Raw genomic sequence first — 15,878 nt, 5'->3', positions numbered from 1 at the left:
ACTCTAGAGGCTAGTAGGATGTGTTAGTAAGACAGTTCTTGTTGCATGCCAAATGTGTAGTTGTAATCCAGTGCCACGAGAGGTGGGACAAAGAGTCCCTGGGGCTTGATGGCTGCCAGCCTAGCTCTAGGTTCAGTGAGAGATCCAGTCTCAGGGGAGTAAGATGTCAAAGTGATATAACAAGACACCTGAACTCCACTGCTCACACTTATGTGTACATACATCACACACACACACACACACACACACTCATTCACATACACAATTTAAAAGAGAGACATTCTTCTCAGCTACATTAGCTATAATGAAAGAGTTGTCCAATTTACTGTAGTTATAAAACATGAAACATCACAGCTCGGGAAGCTATTATATTTTTGGATATCTGACCAAATGGAGGGTTGGGTTTAAGTACAGTTGAGTCTGTCTATCAGAATGAGGGTTTGAGGGTTAGGCATTTTTGTCTACAAAAGACTGTTTTCTTTCTTTCTTTCTTTCTTTCTTTCTTTCTTTCTTTCTTTCTTTCTTTCTTTCTTTTTTTTGGTCAAACTGGGCAGTTTTATTTTCCTTTACAACTTAGTAAATATGTGATGACTGCACATGGGGTAAGGCTGCTCTGTGGTTCAGAAAGACCCCAATGAAGGTGTTTTCCTGACAGGGTGTGGTCTTCAGTAGTGGAATGACGTGAGTGACGTCACTGTCAGACCAGCAAGACTGCATTTATGCGCCCGTCGTTCTCGGATTGTTGGTAACTTAGGCATACTTTCCCCAAATAACCTTGCCTCCTTGTGTCACAAGGCCCAACTCGCTCACATTCACTTCAATCACTGTACCTTTGGTGATCAGCCCCAGGGTTGTATATAATGGGGATGATGGATTCTTTTTCACACCGAGAATAGGCAGGCAAAAGGTAGCTTTCAGCTCAGGGTGTGTGACATGGGCTTTTTTGAAACGTAGACCCATAGGCCTAATGAATCTTTCATATTTAGGTGGTTTTCTTGTAAAGCCATCACCAACAAAGCAGACTTTAGTAACCATTCTCTCCCATGCCTTCTTTTTCCTTTTTCCTGTTCGAATAACTTTCAATACTTCTGTTTCTCCTTGGGCACGAACTTTGGGTAGAGGGACCTCCCATTTTCCCGCCTTTTCTTTCCGTTTCTGCTTAATCATGTTAGAAAGGACTTTTGCTCTCGACTGCCCCTCTCTGTCCAGCAGATAGGCAGGGACTGCTCCCTGTGGATCTTCTCATCATCCTTCTGCTTGGTGTTTCTCTTCTCATGCATCTTAATAATCTTTTTCATTTGTATTTTCTCGGCATGGTGGTGTTTATGGTAGAGCTTAGCCTTCAGGCCAATCATTTTTTTTTTTTTTTTTTTTTTTTTGCCTTCTTTGAACGTTCATGGGCCTCCTGACCTTCTTTCTTTCTCTTTTTTTCATGGTAGTCCAAACGATATCCATATCGTTTGCGGTGCAATTCAATATATTCATTTTGTGGCATGATGACAGCCGCGGAGCACCGGTCCGTGACCTCCCGGGTCTCAAAAGACTCTTAATTTCTGGATGTCACTGGTCCACGAGCCTGCCTCGTTCAGCCCAGGACGGGAAAGGACTGCTTTCTTTACATGGAAGCTAATTCTCTTAGGTCCAAGAAAGCCTGACATTTTTCGCTAATTAGGATTTAAATATAGCACAAAATATGGCACAATGGCACTGACATCATGCTACCTTCAAATGCTTCGTGTTGCCCCCTAATAGCTGTTACTGACATCCTATGGATCCAATTTCAATTCTTTCTGGCATTTGCACTCATGAACCGTTCAGTCATTTCTATTCATGTTTGTATTTTTTAATCTTCCTTTTCATTTTTGCTCTAGAGCAAGACTCACATTCAACACTGCACCAGTCATTACATAGGATTGACTTAATATGCATTGTAGACCTATTGGCTCCTGAAATTCTGGTCTCCAATAATGTGGAGTTTCCAGTAATTTGCCCAGACTACCATTTGGTTAGGCTCTATTAAAGTGAAGAACATAGGACACATTGTAGTAAGTAGCAGGCCTTTAAGTTAAGGAAAAATGAGGCACGTGCAGCTATCCATTTGACACAGCAGGAGTGGAATGAGAAAGGACAGAAAGGCTGTTTGACACACTGGAAATGTGTCCAGGTAATGTAGCAAACAACACAGGCTGGCACAGTAAATGAGTTGAGTGACCTTTCTTGAAAATTGCAATCCTGCGTTTAGCTCTAATTGAATAGTTCTCACTTTGCCACCTTAAACACGCAGATGTGTGAGGAGACAGAAGCCCACCTCTCCCTCTCACTATTACTGTGATTTTCTAACTTACTCCATCAATTAGAGTAATTTTCTCCATATGCTTGAATTATTAGGATTTGAATAAGAAAAAAATGTCTTAAAGATATGATTTATTGCAGGAACACAAAATGTTCAGAGCTGGTTAGCAAAGACCTTTTGTGCTTTTCTGTTTTCCCCCTGACCAAACTTTGAGAAAAATAGATGCAAATACTGTAAATTCATTTTGCCAAGATGCAGAGGCCTTAGAAGACACTTTAAAAGTTGGTTTTCCATTTCCAGCTTCTGAAATAACAAACATCCATGCTGTATGTCATCGAGAAACAGCTTACGTGAGCATTAATTTGGTTTTCATATTGCTTGTGACCCAGCCTTAACAGCCAATAATTTTTCATATTTTTCTCGTATCCTTGAATTCAATTTACAAAAAATAAATTGAATTTAATCAAGCTTAGATAGAAACACAGTAGGATCTTCATCAAGATTTATGCTTTTCTTCTCGAATTAAAAAAAAGCCATTTTTTTTTTTTGCTTGCTATAAGGAATAACATCACTAGGCTGTGTGTATTGTGAATCTCAGTCTTGCTCTAATCTGTCAAAAATAACGGACACATACAAGAGAAGAATTCAGTCTAACTTAAATTAGGAACACATTCTATTATTTATGGTGAACTGGTTTCAAAATTACTAGAAGGATGCACTAGGAAATGCAGACAAGTGTTATACAAAATACTAAGTTCATAAAGAATGTTAAATAATACAGAGACCATTATCCAATATGCACATACACATGATATATATATATCATGAGCAACTGAACGCTTTTTACTAGAAATCTTGGGCTCATTTTCCTACCACAGCTGTGCTACATCTTCTGGGCTTGCAATTGTTCAGTAGATGGTTGCATTCGTCTCACTCCAGGAGGTAACTTTGCCCCAATGCTGGGTTCCCTACTGGTTGAGTGACTCTGCTTATTTTGTCTTATCCTTTGCAGTTCAGGTACACCTCCGTCCCTTTCCTGACTTCTAGGGATTACTGATCTAGTTTTCCTTTATGATTTCTCTTTTCTCCCTTTTCCACTTACCATAACCCATTCCATGTCACATCAGGCTTCCAGGGGCTGAAACTACCTAGATAAGTCTTGCTCCTAGGAAGTTGTCCTGGTTAGTATTTGTCAGCTTGACACAGTCTAGAGTCAGCTGAGAGGAAAGTCTTGATTGAGGAATTGTCTAGACCAGATTGCCCCATGGGCCTCTTTGGGGATGGGGAGGGGCGGAGTTCCTTGCTTTGTTTTGTTTGAAACCCTGTAGACTATGCTGGCCTTGATCCCACAGAGATCTGTCTGCCTGCCCATGCCTTTAGAATGTGAAGAGTAAAGGTATGCCCTACTACGCCTTGCTGGGACTATGATGCAAGAGGTCCAAGCTCACTGTAGGTCACCGCATCTCTAGAACTGTGGTGTATAAGAAAGCTAGATAACCATGAGCCAGTGAGCCAGCCCCCAATCAGTATTCCTCCACTGCACTTGTTTCCAGGTTCCTGCCTTGAGTTCCTGCCCTGACTTGCCTCAGTGATGGACTGCAATTTATAACAAACCCTTTCCTCCCCTACATGGCTTGCGGTCAGAGTATTTTATTACAACAACAGAAAATAAGATAGAACTAGGGCTTTGGCTGTGGCTTTTGTCCCAGCCTTGATGCACTGGCACCTCTTCTCTAGAAGTGAGTTAAATATTAAGATGGCCGGAGCAGCAGCACCATCTGTGAGAAGCAGGTTTCCTGAGCATCTTAGGTTTTTGGCTTGTGGCATTACTTATTGAAGGCCTCAGAGGGAAGCATCACTACTCATATTAAACACACTCATTAAAGGGTGACTCTAAATCAAAAGCCTGTTTGTCGTGCATCTGGAGAAATCATGTTAGATCTTGTGTTACATAAAACCAGTTTATGGGCTCCAGAAAGAAAAAAAAAAAAAAGGGAAACTATTTATTTGCTCTCTTCTTAACTCAGAGGATGTCTACCATTCGAATTTAAATATTTCTGGCCAATCAATGTTGTCATTTAGTATGCGTGTACATTTGTGTGTGTGTGTGTGTGTGTATGTGTGTGTGTGTGTGTGTGTGTGTGTGTGAGAGAGAGAGAGAGAGAGAGAGAGAGAGAGAGAGAATTTGAGGAGAGGGCCTGCTTATGACATGGTGCCCATGTGGAGGTCTGAGAACAATTTGGGAGATCTCTCTCTCCACCATGAGGTCTAGGGATTGAGCTTAGGTCATATGACTTGCAAAGCAAGTACTTTTTTATCCACTGGACCATCTTGCTGGTTCCTCATTTCTTTTAATTTAAAAATTCTACTTGTGTTAGGCAAAACAAACAAACAAACAAACAAAAAAAAAACCAAAAAACCTTCAACTTAGAAATGTGAAAATATTCTGTGTGATAATTTAATACCAGATAGAATACCCCACCATTTTCTCCCCTGAAGTTGAGATTTAAATTAAGTGTGCCATGTGCCCCCTTTTTAAGTTAAATTACATGCTCAGTGGACTTGAGTTGATCAGTGAAGTGCATTTATTTTAAACCTTCAGTCTCTCTCTTCACTGTCATATCCTGCCATCTAAAAAAGAAATGTCCTTCTTCTCTTACTTCGTCCCTTTGCAACTTCTTCTAGAAGTCATTTCTTGATCTCCTCCTTCTCAAACCTATCCCCAGCTCTGTACTCATACTTCTCATTAAAACCCTTACTTCAGGTCACAGATTCAAGGCCAGACTGAGTTAGCTCAGAACCCAATCAACAACAATAAAGGAGAACCAAAGCAAGCTTCCTCTGACAGCTGACTGTGGTACCCTAGGTGCTCTTTTCTGTTTGTTTGTTTTTGAGACAGAGAGCTCACTGCACTGCCTGAGCCTGCCTAAAAGTCACTATGCAGATCAGGGTAGCCTTGAACTTGTGAGTAATCCTTCAGTTTTTGCCTCCTAAACAATGGGATTCCAGGCCTGTAACACATTGCCTGGTTCCCTAGATACAGCTCTTCAGCTAATTGCCCATCTTGTTTTCTTCCTGAAGCTTTTCAGGGTCCATTTACTTCCTTTTCTCTCTCTCATTAAATTTTCCTCACTGCTTTCCTTGGTACTCACAGCCCTCCAATCACCTACCTTCCTCGTCTCCCAGATCACAGCCTTGGCTCAGTCCTCTTTCTCAAGCCCTAACAATTCACTTCTCCACGCTCATATCTGCTGAGAGAATGCTGAATGGTGGGAAGTTCATATTCTGGTGTGACTCCACATCCTGTCTCCATGAATTTTTTTTCTTCAGTTTCTCATCTTGTGATTTTTCTTTCCTTCCCTTACTTGCTTATTTAGTTTTAATTGGATAAGGGCTGTTGTATCTCAGACTTGCTGTGTAGCTACGAATGAGCTGGAACTTCCAGTTCTCCTGCCTTCATCTTTCATATGATAGGACTATAGGCGTGGCTACCACATCCTGTTTACCTGGTACTGGGGATTAAACCAAGAGCTTTGTGCATGCTAGTCAGGCTCCTGAGCTATACCTCCAGTCCATAAATGATACTCTCCTACTGCCTCAACCTGAGATATATTCCTCCTATAAAGCCATATAGCCATATGTTGCACGTCCCTGTGCTCCATTTTCACTGTCTGCTTGGTTATTTTTATTTCTGGCCCCTACAGCTAGCTGCCCACTCACATATATAGCTCATAGCCAGGGGAGTGACATCATTTGCCCACGGTCATAGTTTTCCCCTTTCTGAGCTCCTGCTTTTGGCCTCCTTTACTACCCTGAGAGCTGCTGGAGTAAGATTTCTAGTGTAAGTTTGTTCACTGCCTGTCCATCACCACAACTTCTAGATTCTACAGTTGTCTACCACTGTCCCCAGGCTGTCCTGAACATCACTTGACCACCTATCCCATGACCTGGCCCCTGCCCAGCCTCTGGTTCCATGTGAGTTTGCACCAACAGTTCCTCTCCAGGCTGAACATTTTATCCTCCAGGAATAGAGAACAACTTCTTCCCCAAATTATTTCATGATTTGCGTAGTGCTAGCTTTGGTGCATGCCACCCCTTGCTTTCCCATACTTTCAAGGCTCAGGGAGGCAGCGTTCTCCTCATGGAGTACTAAGCTCATCTCTCTCCTGGTGGACCAAGTCCCAGTGTACTTAGCCCTTGCACTCCTGGTAGGAAGGATCCTTTTGTTGGCTACTATTCCTCTCTGACATGCTATACTTCTCAGAAGTGAAGTAACTTTTTTCTGTCTATGTATCTGCATTGCCCATGGCATTGAACATATCCAAAGAACTAAAATAATCATTTGTTAAATCAACATAAAACTAAATGAATAAGTGAGCAAAACAACCAATAATCCAGAGCTTTAACACTGTGATTCCTGAAATACCTGTGTGACATTTTTCCACCTTTGCTTATCTCCATTCTTCACAGCTATTAAATTATTAAATTCTGGGTACATGACAAGCCTTGTAGAATATTGTTATGTTTTGTCTAAATGAAGATAAAACATTTACATGGAAATGAGACAATACCTGTTCTCAAAAAGGCTCTCTCCTCAATGCTGCAAATAACCTCTATTACCTGGAGGAGATAAACGACAATGAGTTCAAGGCAGTAATAGGTTTTCGGGACAATTTTTCCAAGCCAGAGCTCATTTCTAGTTAAAAGTAAATATTCTTCTGGAGCTTGTGAAATCAGCTATGTGTATGTGCATACCCATAGTGAGAATGAGTGTTGTAGAAAATTTTAATATCAAGCCTGGGTTTCTACACTGCCTTTGACCATTTAGTTCCTGGATAAAAGACACACAACTTTTATTATTTACAATAAGTTTTAAACAGCACAAGAGCTGGGCAGATATCTACTCTCTATGCTCTTAGAATCTACTTTCCTATCAACAACCCCAAGTTATTACTTACTATGTTTCATCTGGGCTGGTCTTAACTCCAATTGGCCAGCAATCAGGGCCATGTTTTCATGCCTCACCTAACCCATGGGGGTTTCTCCTCCATTCACTTTTTATCTCCCCACCCTCCTGGTTCTCCTCTGAGCCCAAACTGGGGATTCCTAAATACCAACTATGTCTCTTCTACCCAGCTGTGGGCTGTCAGCATCTTTATTTACCAAACTCAGAAATAATTTGGGGGAAGGTCACATAGTGTTTTTTGGGTCTTCATGTGGACTTGGCTCACCTGGGGCAACCAGGTCTTGAGGAAATAGTATTAGCATTAGAATACAAGCAGCATCAGGCTAACCCACTACAAATGAGTTCACATATCATTCAGAATCCATGAAATCTGAAGTAAGTCCCAAGTAGGATGGAGACTGTGATGGTTTGAATATGCTTGGCCCAGGGAGTAACACTATTAGGAGGTGTGGCCTTATTGAAGTAGGTGTGGCTTTGTTGGAGGCAGTATTTCATTGTGGGCATGGGCTTTGTAACCCTCCTCCTAGCTCCCTGGAATCCAGCTTCTCCTTCTTCTCCTAGCTGCCTTCGGAACAGGAGGTGGAACTCTTAGCTCCTTCAGCCCCATGTCTCTCTGGAGATTGCCAGGCTCCCACCTAGATGGTAATAGACCGAACCTCTGAACCTGTAAGCCAGCCCCAATTAAAATTTCTTCTTATAAGAGTTGCCTTGGTGTCTGTTCACAGCAGTCAAACCCTAAGACAGAGACATCGACAGTTCCACAAAATCCACTTGCTGAAATTAACCAGCAGATGCTTATGTTTCTAGGGAGTTCAATTTGTGAGGGCACGCATTATGGAAGTTTTGCTCTTGTTTCTAAATGGTGAAGTATTTTTGAACCCTAGCAGTGGATAGCTCATAGTTACTAAGGCTAGGGCTTAAACTCAGGTCTGACTCCACAACTTTGCCTATAACTCAGGAGTGTACCAACTCATCCAAAATGTGATTAAAATTGTGAGAGAAAGAACTTAATCTGCTCCTTTTGAATCACCTCATACTCTATGTGAAAGAATTTTATATAGCTCTTTATTATTATATTATCATTTACGTGTGCCTTATTAGGCAGACAGGCTTACAGCAAGTGAGAATGACGCTAGTTTGTGAGTGGCAACAACTCGGTGGAAACTGTTTAGTGCTCCAAAGAGACTGAAGGGGCAGGGAAGAGTTTGCCACGTCCAGAGCATCTCATTGAGAAACAAAATAAAACCAAAGAAAACATTTAAAATTCAAATTCACAGAAAGTTGTCTTGGCAAGCCTTTTTCCTTTTAATTAAAAATACATTTTTTCCACGCAATGCATTCTGATCACAATTTCTCTTCCTTCATCTCCTAGACCTTCCCATCCAATTCTATTTGCCTGATTTCTCTCTTTAGAACATAACCAGGCAATCAAACCAGAACAAGACAAAACAAACAAACAAACAAACAAACAAGGGAGAGAAAGAGCAATAGAAGCAAACAGAAAATCCCCTAAAACACAACAATGGGAAAAATAATATATAAGCAAAAGACCTATAAGAAAAAAAATCTCCACAAATATCAGTGAATTTGTTTTGTGTTATCCATCTATTGCTGGGCAGGGGCCCTGCACTTAAGCATGGGTTTTATCCTCAGTAAGTATCAACTGGAGAAAGCTATTTTACCCTTGCAAACAGTTGTCAGTTGGAGATAGAATCTGGGTTGGGGATAGGGGCACATGTCTACTTTTCCTTCTCAGTGCTGGGTCCCTCTGGATTAGACCTGTGCATGTCCTGTGTGTGCTGCCATAGTCTCTGTGAGTTCATTATGTATGTCAGTTCTGCTGTTCCTCTGGCTCTTACAGTCTGTCTCTCTCCTCTTCTGCAAGGTATACTTAGCCCTGAGAGGAGAGGGACAAATAGTTTGGGGGAGGGGCGTTTAGATTTTTTTTTTCAGATTTTTTCCAGTTATATCTCTCTTGCATCTATTTAGTTATGCTACTGTACCATAGGAGCAGTGGTAGTCAGGCAAACAAATTGTAAATTGTTCCAGTTTGGCTTGAGAGCCATAGTATTTTGTTCTCTGCTCCAAAGTGCATATATATATTCATATAAATATTTGAAATTGTTTAAGCTATTTGCAAAGCATGCAGATAAACTGTGGCAGACCAATGACCTTTTAAAGGTATCAAGATTGCTTTTGTTCTTCATCACTAAGCCTCACTAAGGGATAAAAGGGAAGTGATCTATCTATTCAGCTCTGGAAGCAAGTTGTCTGGTAATTTATGGTACCAAACAGGGAAGACTCAGAAAAGGTTTTTACAGCTGTGGCATTGTGTTCTCTTAATTTGGAATCTCAGACTGGATCCTGAAGGATTTCTGTTCAGACTAAAGTACAGGTTATACTGGAAAAAAAAAAAGCCACTATGGCCCTTGGCAGCGAAAGGAACAAGCAAAGCTTAGCATAGCAGGTTAATGGCATTTTTTTTTCTTCCAAAAATATCACAAATAAGAAAAACTACAGACCTGTGTACAATTTGGTTTCATGGCTCTTTAAAAAGCTCTGCTTGATTTTAAAAACAGCAAGCGAAGTTGGAGATATTATTGCTGTTTTTAGATAGATGTAGTATGATAGAAGAAGGGTCTGGAAATGGGGTTTGACCAACTGCACACTTCCTCCCTCCCTCCCCCCAGATGTATCTTGTTCCATACACTACATCCCCACGGCAGTTTCCCCTCCCTCCACTTCTCCCAGTCCCTCCTCACACTTCCTCTCTCACCCAGACCCAAAACCATCAAGAAAAATATTTCATTGGGTCTGGCTTATGTTTAGGAGTTTAGTTAAAAGCAAGCATGGTGGTGCACAGGTTGACATGGTAGCTGAGAAGCTGAGAGTTAAGTAGAGTCTTCCATTTGTCTATTTTAAGAAAGTAGGCCTCCCCAGAAATATCTTGGGACCCTTTTCTTCCTACTGGGTTGCTTTGTCTAGGACAGCCTTGATATGAGGATTTGTGTCAAGTCCGATTGTAATCTGTTATGCCCTGTTCAGTTAATATCCCAACCTCACTATGCTCTCACAGAAAGTTTATCACACAGGCCTGGTAACTTTCCAAAAAAAAAAAAATCCAATAAACATTTATACACATGATGACATGTCTCCTTCCTTGACTTCCTCTGCCTTAAGATATAAATCCCAGTTTTACAGAAGAAGAAGAAGAAGAAGAAGAAGAAGAAGAAGAAGAAGAAGGAGGAGGAGGAGGAGGAGGAGGAGGAGGAGGAGAAGGTCAAATCTAAATATTTAATTCCAAAACGGATGGAAAAAAAAGTTGAGAGGCTTTTTAGCTAGTTCAGCAAAATAATCCACCCTATAGACAGAAAGCCATACTCGCTTGTCATATATTCCTGGTTTGTTTTTCCCCTTAGTCTATAGTGATAGAAAAGCAAATAGTGATACCTTGACTTCCTCCTTTTCAGTTTCTATCTCCTTGATGTTCTTTTGCTCTCTAATTGCTCTCTGTCTTTCTCTTATGCACTGGATGTCTCTGATTTGTGCTACATCAACAGCTCATCTTTTCTCAAAATTTCATACAAATGGCATCATGTAATACCTAGTCTTCTTAACTTGGCTCTCTTCAGAATCAGTCAGCTTGCCTGACTTCCTTTCTTCTTCCCTCCCACTTGATTCTACATACCCTCTCTCTCTCTTTCCAAAAGGGCATACCCACAAAATTTTGTGGTTTGTAACATTGTGTCTTGCATAGCTCAGTCTGCCATGCTGGCCTTCATTTTGTCATTCTCCTGTCTCAGTTCTTGATTCACAGGATTATAGGTGGGTACCATCTCACCTAGATCTGCTTTTAATAATTAACCATTTTCTACTTAGCATAGTGTATTTGCAATCTACCATATTCTTGATATACTAAGAGTTCATTTCCTTTTATTTCTATGTCAGTTATAGAAAATTACCACAGCTTAAACATCTATTGTGCAATAACAAGGCATCTAATGCTTTTGCTGGCTTTGATGATTACAAATGGAACCTCCATATGCATGTCTAGAGGTTCCTCAGTGATGCCCCCTCTCTCTTCACTTGGGAAGAGACCCAGGAGTGGAATTGCAGGATTGTGTAGAAGGGAGAATGTTGCTGCCGTTAACTAATCTGAGAAGTACTTATCTTTCTACTTTAAGAAGAAAGTATGTGGAACTGTCAATTTTCTTTTTAAATATCAGTGAATCCACCTTCCATGCTGATAATGGACTAAAATATAAGCTAGCCCCAATGACATGTTTTTGTTTAATAAGAGTTGTGGTGGTCATAGTGTCTCTTCACAGTAAGATAAGCTTGACTAAGACAACTATGTAACAAAGTTCTCTGAGAAACACAAGGCTGACTAGGCTAGTCCCTGTTACATTATCTTAGCAATTTTACCTCTTTCAAGAAAATGTTACATTTCATCCAGGCAAAAGGTGGCACATATCTTTAATTTCAGCACTTGAGAGTTAAAGTCAGGTAGACTTCTGGAGTTTAAGGCCAGCCTGTTCTTCATAATGAGTTCTAGGATAGGCAGAACTATGTAGAGAGACCTTTTCTCAAACAAAACAACAAAGCCCTTCCAATACCAACAAAAACAAAACAAAAATTAAAATGTCATGCTTCACCAGGGAAATTATACAGGCCTGGAGTCACTCTTCTCTTCCCTTAATAGCTACAAAATTTAGAGGTATATTTCTTCACTTGACACTAAATTTGCATATTTTCTTTTTTCTTTTCTTTTCTCTTCTTTTCTTTTCTTTTCTTTTCTTTTTTCTTTTCTTTTCTTCTCTTTTCTTTTCACCAGTCTGTCCAGAGCTCAGCAGCTTTGAGTCATTAAACATTAATTTTTGTTTTATTGATTTATTCTATTGCTCTTCATTAAAATGTTTTATTGGTTGCTAATTTTACCTTTATTTTTGATTTTCTTTTATAAGCTTGCATTATATTGGATTTAATGTATTCCCTAAAATGAAAGCCTAGAAAATTGGTTTGAAATTTTCTTTCACTTTTATTGCCCTAAAAATTTCTTTTAGAAACCCTTAATTATAAGTCATCAACTGTGAAACATAATATATTTTATTTAAATTCAGTTCAAATATTTTGCATCAGGTTTATTTAAAAATATGTTGTTTAAGCTGGGTGGTGGGAGCACATGCCTTTAAAACCAGCACTTGGGAAGCAGAGGCAGGTGGATCTCTATGAGTTGGAGGCCAGCCTGGTCTACAGAGTTCCAGGGCAGCTGCAACTACAACTACAGGCACACCCATGTACATACACATATGCAAACATAAGCCCTGCCTCAAGAAATAAAATGAAACAAAACAAAAAGAAAAAGTTTAATTTTTAAAAATATTTTGAAATTTCAAAATTATTTTTGCAGTAGTGAATTTTTATTTTAGCTTCATACTTTGCATAACTTCATTCACTTTAAATCTGTTAATGCTCGTTATTATGTATTATGGATGTGTTCTTTTGAATATTTCATGTGCACTTTAAAGATAATGTGTTTTCTGCTGTTTTTTGGCTGAAGCAACCCTTAAATGTCAATTAAGTCAGGTTGGCTGATAATGTTCCTGTCTCCCATATGCTTTGCGATTTTGCATCTACATTTTCTTTTTTATCAAACACTGAGAGAATGCTGATGTTTCAAAGAAGAATTTTGGAATGATCTGTTGCCCCTACCATGTCCAATGGTATTTGCTTTATATACTTTGTAACTATTGTTAAGTATACACATATGAGCTGGTTATGAGTGTTGATTTTTAGTTTGTGCTGTTTGTATTTGTCATCATCTTATTCTGAAACCTTCATTCTGATATTAACAAAATGACTCTAGCTTTCTTCTAGTTTTGTGTGTGTGTGTGTGTGTATATATATATATATATATATATATATATATATATAACTAAGCAATCCATATAATTATATTTAAAGCAATTTCCATAAATAGCATATACGGAGTCTTTTTACTCAACACAAAAGTCTCTGCATCTTATTCAGTGTGTATATATCATTTACATTTACTGTAATAATTATCACAGATGAATTTAGATCAACCATTAACTTAAAAGTAAATTTTGTTTACTGTGTTTTTTGTTTCTCTTTCCACATCCTGCATTCCTGTAAACTATGTTGTTTTATTTATTCACTTACTCTGAATGTTCAAGCACAATGCAACTATTGTTTTGTGACTACTTTTCTTTGCATTTATTCCAAGGTACTCTAGAATTTTTAATATACAGTTTTTCTTTTTTTACAAAGAGTCAATATGTTGCCATTTTAATAAAGCCCAGAAGCCTTACCATCATGTATATATTGCACTACAGTAAGGTATAATTGTATCACACATTACATGTCCATATAATGATGATGCTCTAGATAATGAGTTTTTTATTTTAAAATGTCTTAGCTATTTTAAGAAACACAGCCTATGATTAATTATTGCCTTTACAGTATTTCTGATATTCTGGCATGATTCCTGAAGGAACACATTTCTTTCGTTTTATGTTTGGCCTTATGAACTTTAGCAATTCTTTTAGAACAGGTAGTTGGGCAATGAATTCTCTTAGTCTCCTATGTATGAGAATGCACCTTTTTTTTGTTGTTGTTGTGATCCAACCACGAACAGATATTTATTGAGAGTGGCATGCATGCAATAAAAACAATATAAGAAGAAGATGAGAGCATCAGCTGTGCTTCTGGGAAGTCCAAAGTTCCTAGGCATCCTGGAGGAACCAGTTCTTGAAATAGATAGGAAGAAACATCTGAACAAGGCGAAGGTGGATGACCATGCTTAGTGGATGAAGGGTAAGATGTGTCATCAAGATCTCTCTTTAAAGAGGACACAGCTGTGTGTTTTGGCAACTCTGAGCGGCAGGCAGCCTTCACCTGCCAGCTCCTGCTGCTGGAGTGTAGAGTGTGATAACCTTTCCTGGAGTAGCTCACACAGTGTGACTGCTGGATACCCTCAATGAACCAACTCTGTCCGGAGGGGTCATTCCCACTGTACATGGTGCCGACCCAGGCTGTTCAGCTTCTCCACTTGTTTCATGATCATTCCATCCATTTCCTCTCATGAGTATAGATTCCTAGTGAGTATTTGTTAGCCAGCTTGATCTTAGCTGATTCAAGTTAAGAGTCTAATATCAGCAGTTAATGGCGTTACCTGTTAGCAGCAGCCCTACTCTCTGTGCAAGTGTGAATGGCCATTGAAAGGCAGTGCCACTGTCAAAGATACTAAATTCTCTCCCAGATTAACTACTTTTTTTTCTTTTTATGTTTTTCTTTTTCTTTCCAATTTTTTATTAGGTATTTACTTCATTTACATTTCAAATGCTATCCTAAAAGTCCCCTATACCCGCCCCCTGCTCCCCTATCCACCCACTCCCACTTCTTGGCCCTGGTGTTTGCCTTGTACAGGGGTATATAAAGTTTGCAAGACCAAGGGGCCTCTCTTTCCAATGATGGCCGACTAGGCCATCTTCTGCTATATATGCAGCTAGAGACACGAGCTCTGGGGGTGCTGGTTAGTTCATATTGTTGTTCCACCTATAGGGTTGCAGACCCCTTCAGCTCCTTGGGTACTTTCTCTAGCTCCTCCACTGGGGGCCCTGTGTTCCATCCAATAGATGACTGTGAGCATCCACTTCTGTATTTTCCAGGCACTGGCATAGCCTTACAAAAGACAGCTATATCAGGGTCATGTCAGCAAAATCTTGCTGGCGTATGCAATAGTGTCTGCGTTTGGTGACTGATTATGGGATTGACCCTCCGGTGGGACAGTCTCTGGATGGTCCATCCTTTTGTCTCAGCTCCAAACTTTGCCTCTGTAACTCCTTCCATGGGTGTTTTGTTGACAATTCTAAGAAAGGGTGAAGTGTCCAAACTTTGGTCTTAGTTCTATTTGAGTTTCATGTGTTTTGCAAATTGTATCTTGGATATTCTAAGTTTCTGGGCTAATATCCACTTATCAGTGAGTGCATATCATGTGAGTTCTTTTGTGATTGGGTTACCTCACTCAGGATGATACCCTCCAGATCCATCCATTTGCCTAGGAATTTTATAAATTCATTGTTTTTAATAGCTGAGTAGTACTCCATTGTGTAAATGTACCACATTTTCTGTATCCATTCCTCTGTTGAGGGACATCTGGGTTCTTTCCAACTTCTGGCTATTATAAATAAGGCTGCTATGAACATAGTGGAACATGTGTTCTTATTACCAGTTGGAACATCTTCTGAATATATGCCCAGGAGAGGTATTGCTGGATCCTCCAGTAGTACTATGTCCAATTTTCTGAGGAACTGCCAGACTGACTTCTAGAGTGGTTGTACAAGCTTGCAATCCCACCAACAATGGAGGAGTGTTCCTCTTTCTCCATATCTTCGCCAACATCTGCTGTCACATGAATTTTTGATCTTAGTCATTCTGACTGGTGTGAGGTGGAATCTCAGGGTTGTTTTGATTTGTCATATATATATATATATATCTATATATATATATCAACATGCCTGTCTCTACAGATCTTTATGATTTTGTCAATAAGCTTGAGCTTATCTAAATGCCTGAGAACAAGACCAGGGATCTATC

The 15,878-nt window shown here is 39.7% G+C and overlaps 1 pseudogene; it reads right to left on the bottom strand.

Annotated features, from left to right (window-relative positions):
* Window positions 1-697: 697 nt before the first annotated feature.
* Window positions 698-1,587, bottom strand: LOC110296955 (ribosome biogenesis protein NSA2 homolog pseudogene; annotated as a pseudogene).
* Between the last annotated feature and the right edge of the window lie 14,291 nt (window positions 1,588-15,878).

The sequence above is a fragment of the Mus caroli genome, unplaced genomic scaffold (genome assembly GCF_978045245.1).
Source record: "Mus caroli unplaced genomic scaffold, Mus_caroli_1 scaffold_7, whole genome shotgun sequence".
NCBI classification, from domain to species: Eukaryota; Metazoa; Chordata; class Mammalia; order Rodentia; family Muridae; genus Mus; species Mus caroli.
This window is presented reverse-complemented; position numbering and strand designations above follow the sequence as displayed.